Source organism: Sarcophilus harrisii, chromosome 3, assembly GCF_902635505.1.
Source record: "Sarcophilus harrisii chromosome 3, mSarHar1.11, whole genome shotgun sequence".
Taxonomy (NCBI): domain Eukaryota; kingdom Metazoa; phylum Chordata; class Mammalia; order Dasyuromorphia; family Dasyuridae; genus Sarcophilus; species Sarcophilus harrisii.
Window position 1 is genome coordinate 113764376 of NC_045428.1, and position 17563 is coordinate 113781938.

Below are 17563 nucleotides of genomic sequence, written 5' to 3' on the forward strand. Positions count from 1 at the left end.
AGAGAGTTTTTCTTGGGAACATTGACTGGGGTTGGAGAGGAGCACTCTGGGAGGAAGCCTACAAGCCCTATCTTCGAGGCAAGAGATTCATTGTATCTTTTACCTTGGTGCTGGCTGGAGGCTAAAGAAAGCAGAGGCAGAAGCCAAGGACAAAGCTGCAAGAGCTCTTGGAACCAAACAGAGAGATAGGTCTGAGCTAACCGGGCTATATTGAAGGACACAATAAAAGATTTGAACTTTTATCACCTGGCTGTGTTTTGGAAAAAGAACACCAACAAGCTATTATAAAAATAAATAAAGATATGATTCTGAAAAAAAAAAAAAAAGTCCTCTCATACTTGACTTCTCATTCTCTTTCATATCCTATATACTATCATTTGCCAAGTCCCGTTGTTTCTATGGTCATAATGTTATGCCTCAGTTTCCCTGCATTAGTTTCCCTGAATTGTTCTGCCTCAGTTTCCTTGAATTGTTCTGCTTCAGTTTCCCTGAATTGTTCTGCCTCAGTCTCCCTGATGACAATTCCCTTCCTGGTCATTAGGACTGAGATAATTAGGTCTGGGAGCCCTGACCACTAGCATTCCAAAGAGTCATAAAACTTCAGATGTCTAATCTCAAATTCCTAGATGGGACCCTCTGAACCAGACTTAGTGGCTCCTAGCCTCTTCCCAACTTATCAGAATTTATGATCCTTTCTAACCCCAACCTGTCAGAACTGAATTTATAGTCCTTTCCTAGAACTCCCACTCACCAGTGATCTACCTCCATCTTGCCTTTGTTTCCCTGATCACTGGAGCCCTACAAGAGTCTCTGGAATCCCTCACTTCTTGCTAGATACTTTGAGACAAGAGTGTGGCAGGAGTCAACATGGATACTGTTTTGTCCCCAGTCCAAACTTTAATGAAATATTAAAAACCCTCTAATCTCTATCTTGCCTCAGTTTCTCTGGCATTACAACAACATCTCTCATATATGCCCCATTCTCTCATTGGATACTACCATTATGCTGTGCAGGCTCTCAACAATTCACACCTGTACTACCATAATTTGCCGATTGTTTACTTTTCTTCAAATATTTACTTCTATTATCTATCCTTTACTTAAATCAACTTAAAGCTCCATAAATTCTACTAGCTATATATTTCTTCCAGGATTAAAAATAAAATCCTCTCATCAACAAAGTCATTAATAACTTTTTAAGTCTTCTTATATATTTATTCCAACAGTGTGGAATATTTGTGATCAAGTAACACTGATCTCCTTGTTGGTCCTCAAACAAAATGATCCATCTCCTGACAAGGCATTTTTACTGTATTTCAGCTTGCCTGCAATTCTTTTTCTCCTCATCTCTACCTTCTGGCTACCTTGGCTTCCTTCAAGTCCCAAATAAAATTTTATATTCTAAAATAAATATTTACCAGTCTTAATGGCATTCCCTTAGTGTCTTCCCTCTGTTGATTATGTCTTATTTCATAAGATATGTATGTATGTGTGTATTTATATATGTATATGTACATATATGCAAATATGTATATATATGCATATATACATATACATATTTTTTTTGTTTGTACATAGTTGTTTTAATATCATCATCCCCATTAGATTGTGAATTCTTTGAGAGCAGGGACTGTGTTTTGCCTTTGTTTTTAATTCTCTGTTTAGTCCAGTGACTGGCCCATAAGAAGTAATTAATATATATTTATTGACTGCTGGTTTTAAAATTAGTTCTTACATAGAATATTTTGTCCACACTCCAGTTATTGAATGAATTTTTAGTCCTTATAAGAGGTTCATATTTTCTAGACTGACAACCTACTGAATATTTGCAATGCCTGTTTTTAGCTTCTAAAGTTAAAATCCATTTTCATACAATAATATCTCCCAATAATAGATTAATAATATGATTTGAATTATTATAAATAGATATCAGTGTTTATAAGTATTCCTCAAAAAGGTAAAGAGGAAAATACAAAGACATAATAATATGTTCATGCTACAGAGAATATCTAAGAAAATAATTAACATTAAGAATAACATGTTGGTGACAATTAATAGACAAATCAGCAAAATAAAATCAGAACTGAAATGGGCTACAAGGGCCAAGCAATTCAACCTGTACCTGAACAGACACCCCTTCTACAACATTATAAGCCAATGGTCATTTAGCCTTTTTTTAAAAAAACCTCTAAGGAAGGGGTCCACACATTTTTTGTGAATTCAATTAGATTTCAGAGAAAGGAAAGAACATTAATAGATTCTGAAAGAACATTTGTTGAAGGATCTCAACAAATTATTCCATATATATCATTATATTTGGCTAACCCCGCAGCTTCCAGTGGTACAGTGGATTGGAGGTAGGAGGTGGTGGGGAATATGGGCGTAGCACAGATGAGGGTAGAAAGGTATAGGAAGGTGACCTTGAATTTAATCTCAAGTTTATTACTCACTTTCTTGTAACCCTAGGTAAAGTGTCCCTTTTATAAGTTGCTTAAATTCTTCCTTTACAAAACGGGGACATTACACTACCTATTTCAAAAGCTGGTAAAGGATACAATAGGTGTTAGCTATTATACAGAATATGTGACTATAAGGTAATTTTAAGCCTACACTCAAATAAATTTTTCTTTGATTCATAAGGAAAATACATTTGATTGATCTTAAAAATCAATGAGTTCATATCTTGATTTTCAAATCTATGATAAATTATATGCATATGTCTATACATAGCTTCTTTAATAGTATGTCACTAAACTATTACTAGGATAAACTATTGCTAACTACTCAAATGAGAAGAAACATCAGTGATTATATAGATGCATGTAGTTTTCCTTCACAATTTAGAGATCACATGCGGAATTGTAAAATATAATATTAACAATTACTATAAAACAGCAACAAAAATTATTCATATTCCTATAGTGCTTTACTATGTATGAAGTGCTTTTCTGTCCAACAGCCCCTCAAGGTAGGGAATATAATATTCTTTCCATTTAACAGGCCTAGAGAAGTAAAGAGATGTACACCTGAAGACACAAACACAAAGTGTCACAAGAGTCTTCCCACAATGCCTTATCTTGGCATGGAGACAATCCCAGGCTTACCAAAATGCTATGGAAGAAAATTTCTTATGGATCATTGAAATCTGCAAAAATTTTAAGTGATTGTGTATTTGTCATCCAAATATCAGTCTAATTAAATTTATGATATCCAAAACTGGATTATAAAACATATTTTATTATGTGTTTAGAATTTATGAAAGTTTAATATAAATGACAAGTATGCATTGTCTATTGTCACTATTGCCCAAAAAACAGCATTCTGGATGGCATAGTGATCAAATGAGCAGAGCAGAAGATTTGAAGGAGTTCTGTGGTATTACTCCTATGGATTCTGGGGCATTCTATGATAATCTGCATTTGAAGGGATCTAATTCAGTCTAAAACTCATATCTACCCTAATCTATTTGTAATCAAAAACTCAATATAATTACTCCAAATCTGTCTCACACTGTAATATTGGTTCAGTGAACAAGTTTCAGCCAAATATCTATGAACTAAGATCCATGAGGCCCACTCTCATTGTATAAAATGTGTTGTTTTATTTCCCCAGAAACTTCCTGCACTGTGAGGCAGGTCACCCCCTAGCTAGCCTTATGGTATTTGTTCTACAATTAGAGTGTTCTGCTAACCTGCCCTTGTGAAACTTATGCTGACTATGGTATATGAGAGAAAACTGAAGACCTCCAAAGAAGCTTCTCAATCAGTATAGAAAATATATACAATGATGTCTAGTAATAGTTTCCAATTTTAACCTATTTTAAATATTTATAAAAATGATCAGAAGTTTAACATCTGGCCCAACAAATGTCAAAATTCCAAGTTAATAATTAGCAAAGCTTTCTTCCTTCCCTCCTCCCCAAAGAAATTAACCCATCCTTACCCATTGCCTCAATTAATTTCAATTTTTTAATAGGCTTACCAGTCTGGTTTGCATTGAAATCACATTTTATTGGTCATTTTAATATTTTTAAACAAATCACAGATTAAAGATTTCAAAATAATGTTCCAAGGTAAGATCAACAGCTTCATCTAGCAAAGAGAATTTCTCAACAAAATGAAAAAAAAATTTACTTATTACAGGGGAGCACAAGACCACCAAATGCTATTATAGTAAAAGCTCGGCATTATTTCCATCTGGCATTGAGAACACAAGATGTTGTGTAAACTACCAGAAGAGCTCTATTTCATTGTAATTAAAATTTAGTGTTACACTTAAGCAATAAGGCAGCTCCAGGAGATGTGATTATCATGAGATAATGACCTTGGGGTGTTACAAGGCATACAAGCTACCAAATGCCTCTAATTCTCGAGAGGGTGAGATTGTTTCTGAATCTCCCTCCTCCCCCCAACCCCATAGTTCTATGAGCAATGCCAGAAGAGAGATTGGAATTAAGAATGCCAATATGATTTCTGCAAGAAGAGGACATTGGGGGACTAGTATATGACAAAGTTGGCATTGTTGAATGCTGAACCAGCAGTTCCAAATGAGTTGTGTGGCTCATGTGATAATTATGCAATAGCTTTAGAATCCTCAGGACACATATAGAACTGTCAGTGATGTCACAGTCATGTAAGTAATCCTCAGCAAGTATACACATCTAACCTTTTCCCCCTGTTTTGGTTTCATGATTTCCATTTCATAGGAGCAATAAGCTATGACAGGTGGTACATTTTTGAAGGTATGATTACACTTATTGGTGGTTGAAGTTGCTCAGCCTTTGGCCTGAACCTCTCAAGGCATCTAAGATGTATAATAATTCCCCCCAAATGCACTGCCTGTCATGTCTTATTGCTTAATTACTTTGTACTTCTTAAGTAATGCTTCTTAAAGTGAATGCAGAAAGTGTTGGGTATTTTACAATTTACTCTAGTAGGATATAACACCAAAATGGGAAAACATAAAATTATTTCCACCTAATGACCATAGGTACACTTAATGTTTGAAGCACCAGTATTGAGGGTCATTGGTAATTATGACAGGAAAAATATTTTTAATGAGTTAGAAAAAATTCACTCACTTCTTCATGTATTCAATAACTATTTATTAAGTGGCCTCTATTTGCAAAGTCTGTGCTAAGCAAGATTGTATGCTTTGACACTTTCATTGATCTGAAATCTCATTAGAGAAGGAAATTGAAATCCCATCATAACTTGTCCTCTTAGGATGTTCTTGTCCATCTCTTTTCAAAAATGCTTCCTAAAGAATTCATCCAACATAATCAATGCCTTCTTCTTATCCTTTTCCTTTTTTTCTAGGTACCAGTACTATCTATACCCAAGCTGTTCAACTCAATTCCTCCTTCTTGCTGCATGAATAGCCCAACTCTTTTTGTAGATATATGTCTTTAATGATCTCATTTTTCACACACAAGTTGTCATTGGCAATGTACTGCAGTCTACTTAAACACAATGTATGCCTTTCCATTGCCCTTTGGATTACCTACAATTCTGATTCTTCTGAGTTCATGTTGTTCCATGATTATGAGCCATATAGCACTTTCATATAATGGAAAGAAAACTGAACCAGGAACCTTGGATTTAAATCCTGATTCTACTACTTAAAAGTTGGGTGACTACATGCAAGTCACTTAGCTTCTATGAGTCAATTTCTTCATCTATAAAATGGGGTTAATTATATTAGCATTACTTATTTCATAGAGTAGATGTTATAAATCTCAAAGCCCTATATGAATAAATTTTTTATTTGTTTGTTTTTTATTCAGTTATTTTAGTGAATCTTTACATTTCTCTGGTTATAATTTGAGACCCATAGATAGCTTCATTTTTCATGTCTTTTCATGAATCCTCAAAAAGAATCCATTCATTGCGCAGCACAACTACATGAAGTCTTTTCACTGAATTATCCTTGTCTTTTCTTGCTTACTTTACCTATAAGATAGACTAACCATTGTTGATTTTATAGCTCCTTTATGGTGTTGCTTACATCATTTCTGATGAAGAAGTCATGATTTCTAATATGCTGCAGCCCACTCATACCTACTATTACATGATTTGGGTAAGTGGCAATTCTGAGTCTTCTGAGATAGTAAGAAGATAACATAGTTTGTGGCCATATAGCAATCATAGGTGAATATTGGTATAAAAGTATATAACCTTTTGTGGCAGTGAGCAGCTTGGGACATGTAAAAATATTATACCATTTCCCAAATAGAGCCCAATATAATCTCCTCCTTCTATTAACTCCTGACTTAAGCATATCATACATCTATAATATCTGTCAACAATATATAACTAGAATGACAAGTCATAGATAGACAGACAGACAGACAGACAGATAGATGATAGATGTTCAGATACTGATACACTAATTAAATTGAATGCCCATGCAACAGCCAGTCATACTCTCAGCAATACATTTTTCATCCATTTTGTGTTTCATACAAAGTCTGTCTCTTTTGAGTAAGTATGTATTTCATTGAGAAGACTTTTTCATGTTCTGGGATTTTATGTAATCAACACATTGTCATCAATAAAGATGAGAATGTAGAAAGTCTCTTGATCCCTCTTCTACTTAGACTATGCAGATCCTTTGACATTGGTGAACATTTTATGAGGTGTTCACATGAGCAAGTTTCCTGCTTTCTGACTTACTAGATGTTGACAATTGATTCCAGAGCAATAACTGGACATTGTAGAGTCTTTGCAGGAAATGTCAAAGATATTAACACTCCTGGGTGTAATGTTCTTCTCGAAAGCATAAAATTCTCTGTGAGCAGGTTTCTTGGGGGGCTTCTGGAAGCAGCTTCATTTCAGTTCAAAGTAATCATTCTGAATGCAGCCAGTTAAAGTCCAGATCTTTTATTTTTTCCTTTTAAGTTTTGTCTCCTTCTTTGGGCCCGGTTAGCTTTCTTAGAGCCCTCTCTCTCTTCTTGGTTCCAAGAGCTCTTGCCGCTAGTCCTTTGTCTCTGTCTGCTTCAGCCTCTCATCCTCCCAGAGCCTCCAGTCAGCACCAAGGTTGGAATGAATTTGACTCTGCCTCCGAGAGTGGGCTTCTGTTCTTAGACTTGTGAATCTCCTGGACTCAATCCTGGTTGAGGGTCCTATCTTATATATGCTCTCTTAAAGGTGTGAAAGGTGTGAACTCTAATAAGTATTAAGTTCATTAGTGAACTAGAAAACTGTTAAGTACCATGCTAAATTAGATAATTATTGTCTCTATCAATTCCACTGACAATTATCTGTAAGACTCATAACACAGGGGATGTGTGAGATAGACTAGCAACAAAAGTCATGGAAAGTCAAAGCACTTGAAATCACAAAGAAAAAAAATTATGAGGCAAGTATTAAACATATTGCAAAAAAAAAAACTATCCTGTTTGAAATGTGACAGAAGCAAGTTTACTTTATTGAAAAGCTTTAATGAAGTAAGCATAATGATGAATTCGTTGTTGAATGATGATAGCATAATGTTCTCTTATCATGGCAGAATAGGGTCATTGTACATATTATTTTCTTGGTTCTACTTTGTATCAAATCATACAGGTCTTCTTAACTTACTAAATTCCTCAGTTTGATTTTTTCTTATAGTATAATAATATTCATATATTTTAGCTATAATATATACAATGACCATAGGGCTCAACATACAAATATACATATACTCATATATGTATTTACATATACATACACATACATGTATATATGTATGAGTATATTTGTATATGTATAAATTTTTATGTAAATATATAAATGTAAATATAAACAACAATAAAAGATTGAATAATTGTGCAGAAGAGATGAAATATTCTCTTCGGTACTTGATAGGAAGGATAACGATGACAAATGTATAATTTTTTTATATGTTGTCAAGTGTGTTCACAATGCTGAATGTTTTTGCTTAGTTGCTACGGTTTTCTGTGATACAAGGGAGATTTTGCTTAGGAACTGGTATTTTAGGAATTGACTGGCATAGAAACACAAAGTTATATTGATAAATCTTCCCCAAAAGTATATATAGTCTACTATAGAAAATCATATGTGAAACTGTCTATTTCTTCTCATTTCTTCATGAAATATTTTTATTGCTGATTTTCACACACACACACACACACACACACACACACACAAACATTTTAGAAGTAGGAAAACAGGTAGATAGGTCAATATTTTCTGATGTCTTCTAACACCACCTGTGATGTTTTTATTGCCATGGAATCATTTTCCCTTTAAAATGTCTTGAAAATCAAGCTGAAAATACCTTTAAAATTGTTAATGCCTCCTGCATAGATTTATTTTGTAGAGTCTTGGTAAGTATAACTAGTTTTTTCTCAAGTGTTGATAATACTTTCTCACATAGAGAGTTTTGTAGAGTTCCAGTAGATAACTTCACTGTTGTCACCAATGAGAATAGACCACAATAGAAACAGAAGAAAACCTGCCCCATTTCACTTCTATTCATTTTCTTCCAGTTCACGTACAAATGCTTTCAGGATCATTTAACTTAGCTGGCTAATTCACACCAAGCTCTCTGCAAACTCATTTTCCCCTTAACTGCTCTTTGCTGTTTTGTGAGTCAAGGCTACTCATAATTATCTATCCTCTTCCTTTGTAATGTTTTGAAATTGAGCTTATACTCTAAACCAGTCTTATTTTTGGCTTCTATGTCTCTCTTTGATAAGAAGATTCAGTGTCTGCTGTTTGAGGAAGTTTCTGGGCTCATTTTGTCTCCTCTTATGGTGATTGTTTGTACCAGTAAAACTCATCTAAATTATGATAATAAAATCAATGTTTTGTTTTTGTACATTTCTCCTTTCAAAAGTCAGCAGCTTATTTAAACAGCTCAGCTTAATTTGATTTCTTATCTTTACTCTTATTTCTACTTTATTATTGCTTTTGAACTTCCTGCAACTACACAATAATCTGAATATATGTAGATAGCTGATTCTGAAATTACTGTTAGATCATGAACTAAAAAACCAGTGACTTCCTGATCATTAATATATATTAAATATGTGAGGTGTTGTTTAGTATTCATCAGATATTGTACCTTCAAAATTTCTTCTGAAAGTCATAGTCATTATTATTATTACCCCAATTATCATTATCATAGCTGGCATTTATATAGTGGTTCATGGTTTGAAAAGTACTTTACATACATTATTCCCTTTGATCCTCACGACAATCCTGTGATATAGATTCTATCATTGTATTGTTTTTATAAGAAGAAACTGAGGCTATAAGAGGTTAACTTATAATATAAGGGTCATTTATTTAGCAAACTTTTGAGGCTTTTCAGCAGTTTGAGTCTTTTGCTTCTTTAAATTTTTTTCAATCTTAATCCATATTTTTTTTTAGAAGTTTTTAGTATTCTATCCTGTACTCATGATAACCCTAAAGTCACATGTAGTACCAAGTTTAACCTGTTTAACAGAGAATTTCTATATTTTTCAGCCTTTGCAAAAAATAAAAGTCTGTCTAAGCTACGACTGTCTTCATCATTGTAGTCTTTTTCTTTATACTCATCATGAACACTGCAAAGAAAGATAACCAACCTATTTTCCAAGTCTTTGGCAAGTAGCAAATTAAATAGCCAACCAATCAAAAGCATTTATTAAAGACCTACCATCTTCCAGATACTATTATAGGAATTTGGGGTGCAAGACCAAATTGAAACCATTCCTGCCTTCAAAGAACTCACATTCTATATGAGGAGACAGTATGCACACAAATAGATATAAAATAAATATAAGCCTTTTTTTAGAAGGAGTAGTCCATGAAATGATATTTCTTATTTCCTTTATGTATATGATGAAACTAATTCTACCAAGTTCTTTATTCTCTCCCTCTGAGATTAACCTGTGAGTTGTTCTGTTTACTAGTAACTTATTTATACCTTCTAAATTTACTTTCACTGAAATTGTCCTTTTGTATTATGGTCCTTTGCCTTCAATAGTCACTGAACAAAGCCACATATTAATGAATTAAAAATATCTAGAGTGCTACCTGTACATAGTATACCTTTTAAAGAAAAAAGGAAACTAAATATATCATTTTCTATGAAGAAAAATAGTGGAAAATATAAACAATATAAAGAAAATGGCTATAATCTAGAGAAGATACAAAATGCATGTCACACTGGACCAAAAAAAAAAAAAATCAGATTTTAGATTTTTACCTGATTTTCACCAGATGCCAATCTCTCCATTTCTATTATGTGTTGTAAAGTAAAATAGGGAGTTCACAAAGTGAATAATACATTGCAGAATGATTAAAGAAAAATAGGAGAGTTAACTTGATCAGCTATATAGATTGAGCAAATTCAAAAGTTTTATGTACCAAGGATTCTGGCAAGATTGTGGAGTAGATCAGAAAATTCCAAAATCCTCACATTTCCCCCATAAACAAGATAGAATTGCACCTTAGGACAAATATAAAATGGTAAAAATAAGCAAGAGTTAGGGCAGAACAATGGTCCTACTGGAACAATTGGAAAAGATTAAAAGAAACCAAAATGGAAATTTGACTCCTGAAAAGTAAAAACATCTTCAGGCTAACTCACTAAAATAGCAAGATATGGGCTCTGGGGCTATCTGGGTTAGTAGATAACCTGCACTTCAGTCACAAGAATTTTAACCTCTTAGACAATGTAGGGAGTGGGATGTCTGGTCAGGGAGAGACTGAGGGACTCTATTGATAAGGGATACCAGGCCCAGCTGTGCTGCCAAGACAAGACCCTTAAAAATAAGGAACCCTCACATACCCAGTGAGTGCAGAATCAGTGAAACAAGGGTGCTACTGGCTGTGGCAGAGAGCAAAGTTCTTGGTTTGAGGTTCTAGGCCAGAGGGGAAAACCAAAGAACTTAAGGCCATATAGGCATCATCCCCTAAACTCAAAGCTCCAGGTGATTACAATAATAAACTGCTATAATTTTTTTTTTTAATGAGCAAGCCAAGAAGAAAGGATCCAATCACAGAAAGTTACTATGGGAATAGAGAAGACTGGAGTACATCTTCAGAGAAAAAAAAAAAAACTCTCCTATCCCCAAAGAGTAACTATAAATGATCATTGCTTAAAAGAACTCAAAAAAAAAAAAAAAAAAAAAAAAAAAAGACTTTAAAAATCAAATGAAAGAAATTAAGGAAATTTTCTTTAAAATAAGAACAATCCAAGAAAAACAAGATTTTGAAAAATTAGCTAAGTGGAAAAGACGATCCAGAATCTTAAGGAAGAAAATGACTCTTCAAGGGGAAACAAAGAAAGAAAAAAAAAAACAGAAGAGAATATGAAACACCCATTAGGAAAACAACTGAACAGATCAAAGAGAGAAAATATTAGAATAATTGAACAACCTGAAAACTATAATTAAAAAAAGAATTTTGGCATAATAATATAAAAAATAATTATAGAAAATTGTCCTAAAGTTTAGAATAACAGGGGGAAATAGAAATGGAAAAAATCCACCAATCACCACACTGAAAGAGATTCTATAACAGGAATATCATAGTCAAATTCTGAAGCACCCAGGTTAAGTTGAAAATATTACTAGTAACCAAAAAAATGTTCAAATACAATATAGTCACAATTAGAATCACACAGAACTTAGCAGTAGCTACAATAAAAGAGCAAAGTTCCTAGAATACTGTGTATAAAAGAGCAAAAGAACTTTACCAGTAAAATTAATAATCCTGAATGGAACAGGAAACGGATATTCATTGAAAAACCAGACTTCCAGAATTTTGTTTCAAAAAGACCTGAACTTAGAAAATGTGACATCCAAGATCTAAGAGAAATATAAAATAAATATCAAAAACTAAATACAGGGGACTCAATAAAGACAAATTTTATTGTTTTTTAATGTGGAAACGTAAACTATATTTTAAGATTGTCATTAGTAATTGGATAGTTTTTTTTTTTAAAGATTGGAGTAGAACTGAATAAGACATGATTCTAAAAAACAAAGCCATGTAGGAAAAGGTAAAAAGAGTAATTATCTTATATAAATGAAGTGTGAAAGGAAGAACTGATACAGAGTAATTAGATAGGAGAGGAGGGTTGGGTAGTTCTGAATCCTATTTTCATAGGAAATGTGTTAAAAAGTAACAACATAAATATATCTAGAAGTCTTCCAAATTCAGAAAGAATATAAGGGAATGGAGAGGATAAGGGAGACTTTTTAGAGGGAATTCTACTCACATCAGATCTGGATTTAAAAAATAGTATATACATTAAGAAGAGAATAAAAGCCTTCTAAAATTTATAAAGAAATAAGAGGGTAAGGAAATAGGATAAGAGGAGTACAGAAGGAAGTATCAATTAACAGGAATTAGATAAAGATGGAATAGCATATATATTTGTAAGGCTTGTCTTCTAAATTCAGTTACAAAGAAGACAAAGGGCAAGGATGATGATAAGGGAGAGATCATTGGGGTGGGGAGTGTAAGTTAAATAATAGGAGGGCAAGGTAATAGGTAGAAGTAAAGCCAAGGAGTCAGGAGGAATAGGAAATTAGAGATTGCAAGCATAAAATAAAAATCAGGAATAAATGTATTATGAAAAAAAGCAAGGGGTAGTAATTATGATCTCAGACAAAGATAAAGCTAAGAAAAATTTAATCAAAGAGAAAAATAGGAAAATGACATTATATGTCAGCTATATTGATCAATATTGTTTTAGACTATTTAAATTAACGAGACGGTATAAGGTTGGAATATGGCTATGGTGTAGAAAATGAAGAGTTAGTGAAATTAGAAAAATATGGAAAAATTTGGACTTATGGAGGAAGATGTAATCCACCTTTAAAGAAACATGAGAAAGTATATAGATGATTATAAATAACTATATGCTTATGTGTATATGTATGTGCTTATATGTATATATATATATATATATATATACACATATATAAACATATTGTGTGTGTCTATATACATATGTATCCATCTATGTGCGTGTGTGTGTGTGCACACGTGCTTGGGGGAGGAAGGGGAAAAAAGAATAAAGTAAAAAGTCCAAAGCAGAGAACAAGAGAAAACCTACAAGGAAGCATAGAAAAGTGAACAGTCAACACAATGTGTAGTATGTACAATGTGCACATGAAAATATTTGATTTTCTTTTTTAAAAGACCTAAAAGCTCTCCAGTACATTTTGCCCATATAGAGACACAACCTAGTACATACCTGAAACTTTCCATTTTAAGAAAATTAAGGATTTATGTTGAATCTAAATCTAAAAGTATGAAGAGATCATATTAACATGTCTGTAATAATTCTGAGTCACAAGACTTCCTAGGGATTATAGCTCCATATACAGCCCTATTCTTTTTCTTGAATTTTAATCCTTAATGTTCCAGATGAATGTCTCTATCTGAATATTCCAAGTATGTATCTCAAAGCCAAAATATTTAGGATGTTATTATTGTTCCCCTTTAAATCTATCATTTCGGTGAAAGTCACACACCCCCATCCTTCTGGTTATCCAGTCTCTTAACCTCCAAATCATCCTTTATTTTCTCAACTCCATCATACATACGCCCAGTTGCAATCAATAACTAAGTTTTGTCAGTTCTAGTTTCACATGATTTTGCATCTATTCTCTTCTCTCTATGATCACATAAGCACTAACCAACATTAAGCCTTATTATCTATTATTTGGGTTATTGAAGTGCTTCTCATTTGGTCTACTTAACATGAATTTTATCTTTTTGAGTCTATTATATCTATAGCTGCCAAAATAATCTTCCTAAATACCACTTCTCACTTTCCCTTCTCATGAATTTTCAGAAGTTATTTCCTCAGTTTGGTATTAGATAGAACATTTACCAACTATTTAGTGTGTGTCAGGCACTGTACTAAGTGCTATAGAAATGAATACTTGCAAGAAATATAGTCCCTGACCCTAAGGAATTCACATTCTATCTAATAAGAGAAGAGAATACATAAACATCTAGAAAATGTGTGTGTAAGAGAGAAACAAAAAGATTCAGAGACAGTGAGAGATAGAAAGACAGAGGCAGAAATACCAGATAGCTTTTACTCACAAAGCAGAGTTTTAAGCTGATGAATGAGAAGTGATGAGAAAACTTAGTTCTGGCAAAATCGCACCTTTTAGTTCCAAGTAAAAGTTCAAATGGCTTTTGGGGAATGTGCAAGCATGAAGGCCAAGATGAAAGTGGAATAATTTGAAGCTAGTTGCCAGATCTGAACAATCAAAAGAATTTGGAGATTATTCATTTAATAGTGGTCAAATGTACTAGGCTTCATTAGGATAAAGTCCATTTATATGAAAATACAAATTTATTAGGTAGTTATGTCGCAAAAAATAATCTAATTACCTCTTTCTACAAGTGAAATATCTGGTAGATTAATATATGAGGGAATTTCAAGGCATTTATGATTGAATGGACATGGACTGGAATAAAGTCTAACTCCCTGCTAGTAAAAATGGAGTCAATCATAATAATAACACCATTGAAGTAGAAAAAAAGACAACTATAACTTTAAGGGACAAGCCAGGAATAAGACTGTTTTTTCAAATGTGTGTAACCTGCAAATATTTGGTTTATGAGAGCAAAATATAAGATTTATGATATCATTGGAAATATTACTAGATTCAAAATCTGTTGGTGATATTCTCCTATTTTATGGACCCCAAAATGTAATGTAACAGATTTTATCTGTAGATTTGAGACATAGTTTGATTTAAGGGATCCAGAAACTGAAAAAAAAAATTTATTTATGATGTTTTAGCCAATTTTCAACTAAAGTGGTGTTTGAAGAACTGTTCAGATTTTGTTTAAACATTGATAATCTGATAGGCCTTGGCTAACTTCCACTGTGGAGAAAGTACTCACAATTTGGTTCTGCTTATCCTTTCAGATTTATTCACATTATTTCCCTTCACAATTTCTATAGTGCAGTCAAACTGTCCTATTTTCCCAAACTAGACATTCCCTATTATGCCTCTACATTTCTCGAGCTGTTTTCACATCTGCAATGTACGGCCTCCTCAGTTTGACTTCTTAAAATTATGGCATCCCTTCAAGATTCAGCTCAGATGCCTCCTCCTATAGAAAGTCTTTCCTGGTGATTATCTCCTTCTAATATTATCTTGTATTCATTTATCTTCTTACATGTTGTGCCCAGCAAAGCCTTGAATTTCATAGGATTAATTTTTTTTTTTGGTCTTCACTGTCCCTAGTGATTATTTCAATATCTAGAATAGTTAATAAGTACTTAGATATATTATGAGACAATAAACATGAACCTGGACAGACTTTGAGAGATAGTAGAGAATAGAAAGTCCATGGGGTTACAAAGAGTTGGACATGACTAAACAATAACAACTTTAAAGGGTATGTTAAATTGAATTAAATTGAGTAGATTATCAAAATCCCATGTATCTCACTTTATACAGCATTATGTACAAATGACTCAACTAATCATTTTCTAATAGGGAACTAAACTACAATGAGAATATTACTGAGCAGGATAGAAGTAAATAGAATGAAAAAATGTGCAAAGGTATATTTGTTTCCCCTTCTCAATATTCAAAGAGATATTTTTTGGTCTACTCAGCACAGAATCCTATGCAGAACACTGAGCAATTATTTCATTCTATTACATTAAATTTTAATGGATTCAAAAACACTTTCCATTGTGTCAGAACATTGACTGAAAATTAAGGAGTTCATTTCAAGCACAACTAAAACAAGAAATTGTATGTTTATTTCAAGACACTTGTTTGGAATGCATTATGGTCACAGTAGGAGGAACAAAAAAAGAAAAATACAAACCTCTGACTTCATTTTTTAAATTTTTTTAAACCTCAAGATGTTATTTTCTGGAGTTTTTAAAGAGACACACACAGTCTTAAAAAGATTGAAAGGAAGGATTGAGAATCTCAAGAACTAAGTAACAGAAGCACTGAGCATCTCTTTTCTCTGCCTTACTCAGGATTTGATGGTACAGGGATACTAGGAAAAATGAGAAAATGAAAAGTTATTAAGTCTTCTTCCCCAGACATCTTGGAGGAGAAGCCAGGCTGAAAATACAAATTAGACCCATTTCTTTAAGGAATGATGTAAGTTCCTACAAAAAGATTTGTTCTTTCCCCAACTTTTCCTTTTTATACTTATTTAGTAACAGAAAGAGCTAAACATCAATTTAAATTAGGATTAAGAATCAAACTTCTGTGGGATGATTTAGATGAGAAACTTTGGGATTAACAGACTACAGGTATCTCCATCTCTTATCTTCTCAACTTTACTCTGTGGATAACTCAATAATCCTGGATTTAAGCCACTTTGCATTTGAAGATGGAGAAAGAAATGATTTATGATAGGTAAAGGAAGAGCCAAGAAAATAAAGACGGAATGGTTCATTTAGATGTATTTAAAACTTTTATTAATTTTCTATGCTAGTTTATAAGTACAGTAAAATACATACTGTTTGATATGTCTTTTTGTTCTTATTCTTTTTCTTCTTTGGCCATAGTTAAAGCAAAATTTTAAGAGCTGAAAAATTCATCTGGTTCCCACATTTAGTGATAGGATCCTTAGTCCAAAGAATATTTGGCAAACATTGGATAATGAAAAATTCTTTTCAAAAATCTAAATTTCAAAACTATTTGAGGTGAAAAGTGATTTTTGAGGAGCTTGACTTCTTCTAACTTTCATTTAACCTTGTTCATGTAATTTTGTGTTATATCCTATCCTAATAAGTTGAGTTTTTAAAAGGAAGATACTTAATGACAGAAGATTAGAAGGGAAGTAATAAACTGGGAAAACGTTTTTACATTCAAAGGTTCTGATAAAGGCCTCATTTCTAAAATATATAGAGAATTGACTCAAATTTATAAGAATTCAAGCCATTCTACAATTAATATGAACAATTTTCAGAGGAAGAAATTGAAACTATTGGTAGTCATATGAAAAGTTGCTCTAAATCACTTTTGATCAGAGAAATGCAAATTAAGACTACAATGAGATACTACTACACACCTCTCATATTGGCTAAGACGACAGGAAAAGATATGATGAATGTTGGAGGGGGTGTGGGAAAACTGGGACACTGATAGATTGTTGGTGAAACTGTGAATGGATCCAACCATTCTGGAGAACAATAACTAAGTTCAAAAAGTTATCAAACTGTGCATACCCTTTGATCCAGCAGGGTTTCTACTGGGCTTATATCCCAAAGAGATCTTAAAAGAGGGAAAGGGACACACATGTGCAAAAATGTTTGTGGCAACCTTTTTTTTTTTTTTTGTAGTGGCAAGAAACTGGAAACTAAGTATATGCCCATCATTTGGAGAATGGCTGAATAAATTGTGGTATATGAATGTTATGGAATATTATTGTTCTGTAAGAAATGACCAGCAGGATGATTTCAAAGAGGCCTGGAAAGTTGGATGTTAAATGAAATGAGCAGAACCAGGAGATCATTTTACACAGCAACAACAAGACTATACAATGACCAATTCTGATGGACATGGCTCTCTTCAACAGTGAGATGATTTAAACCACTTCCAATTGTTTGGTGA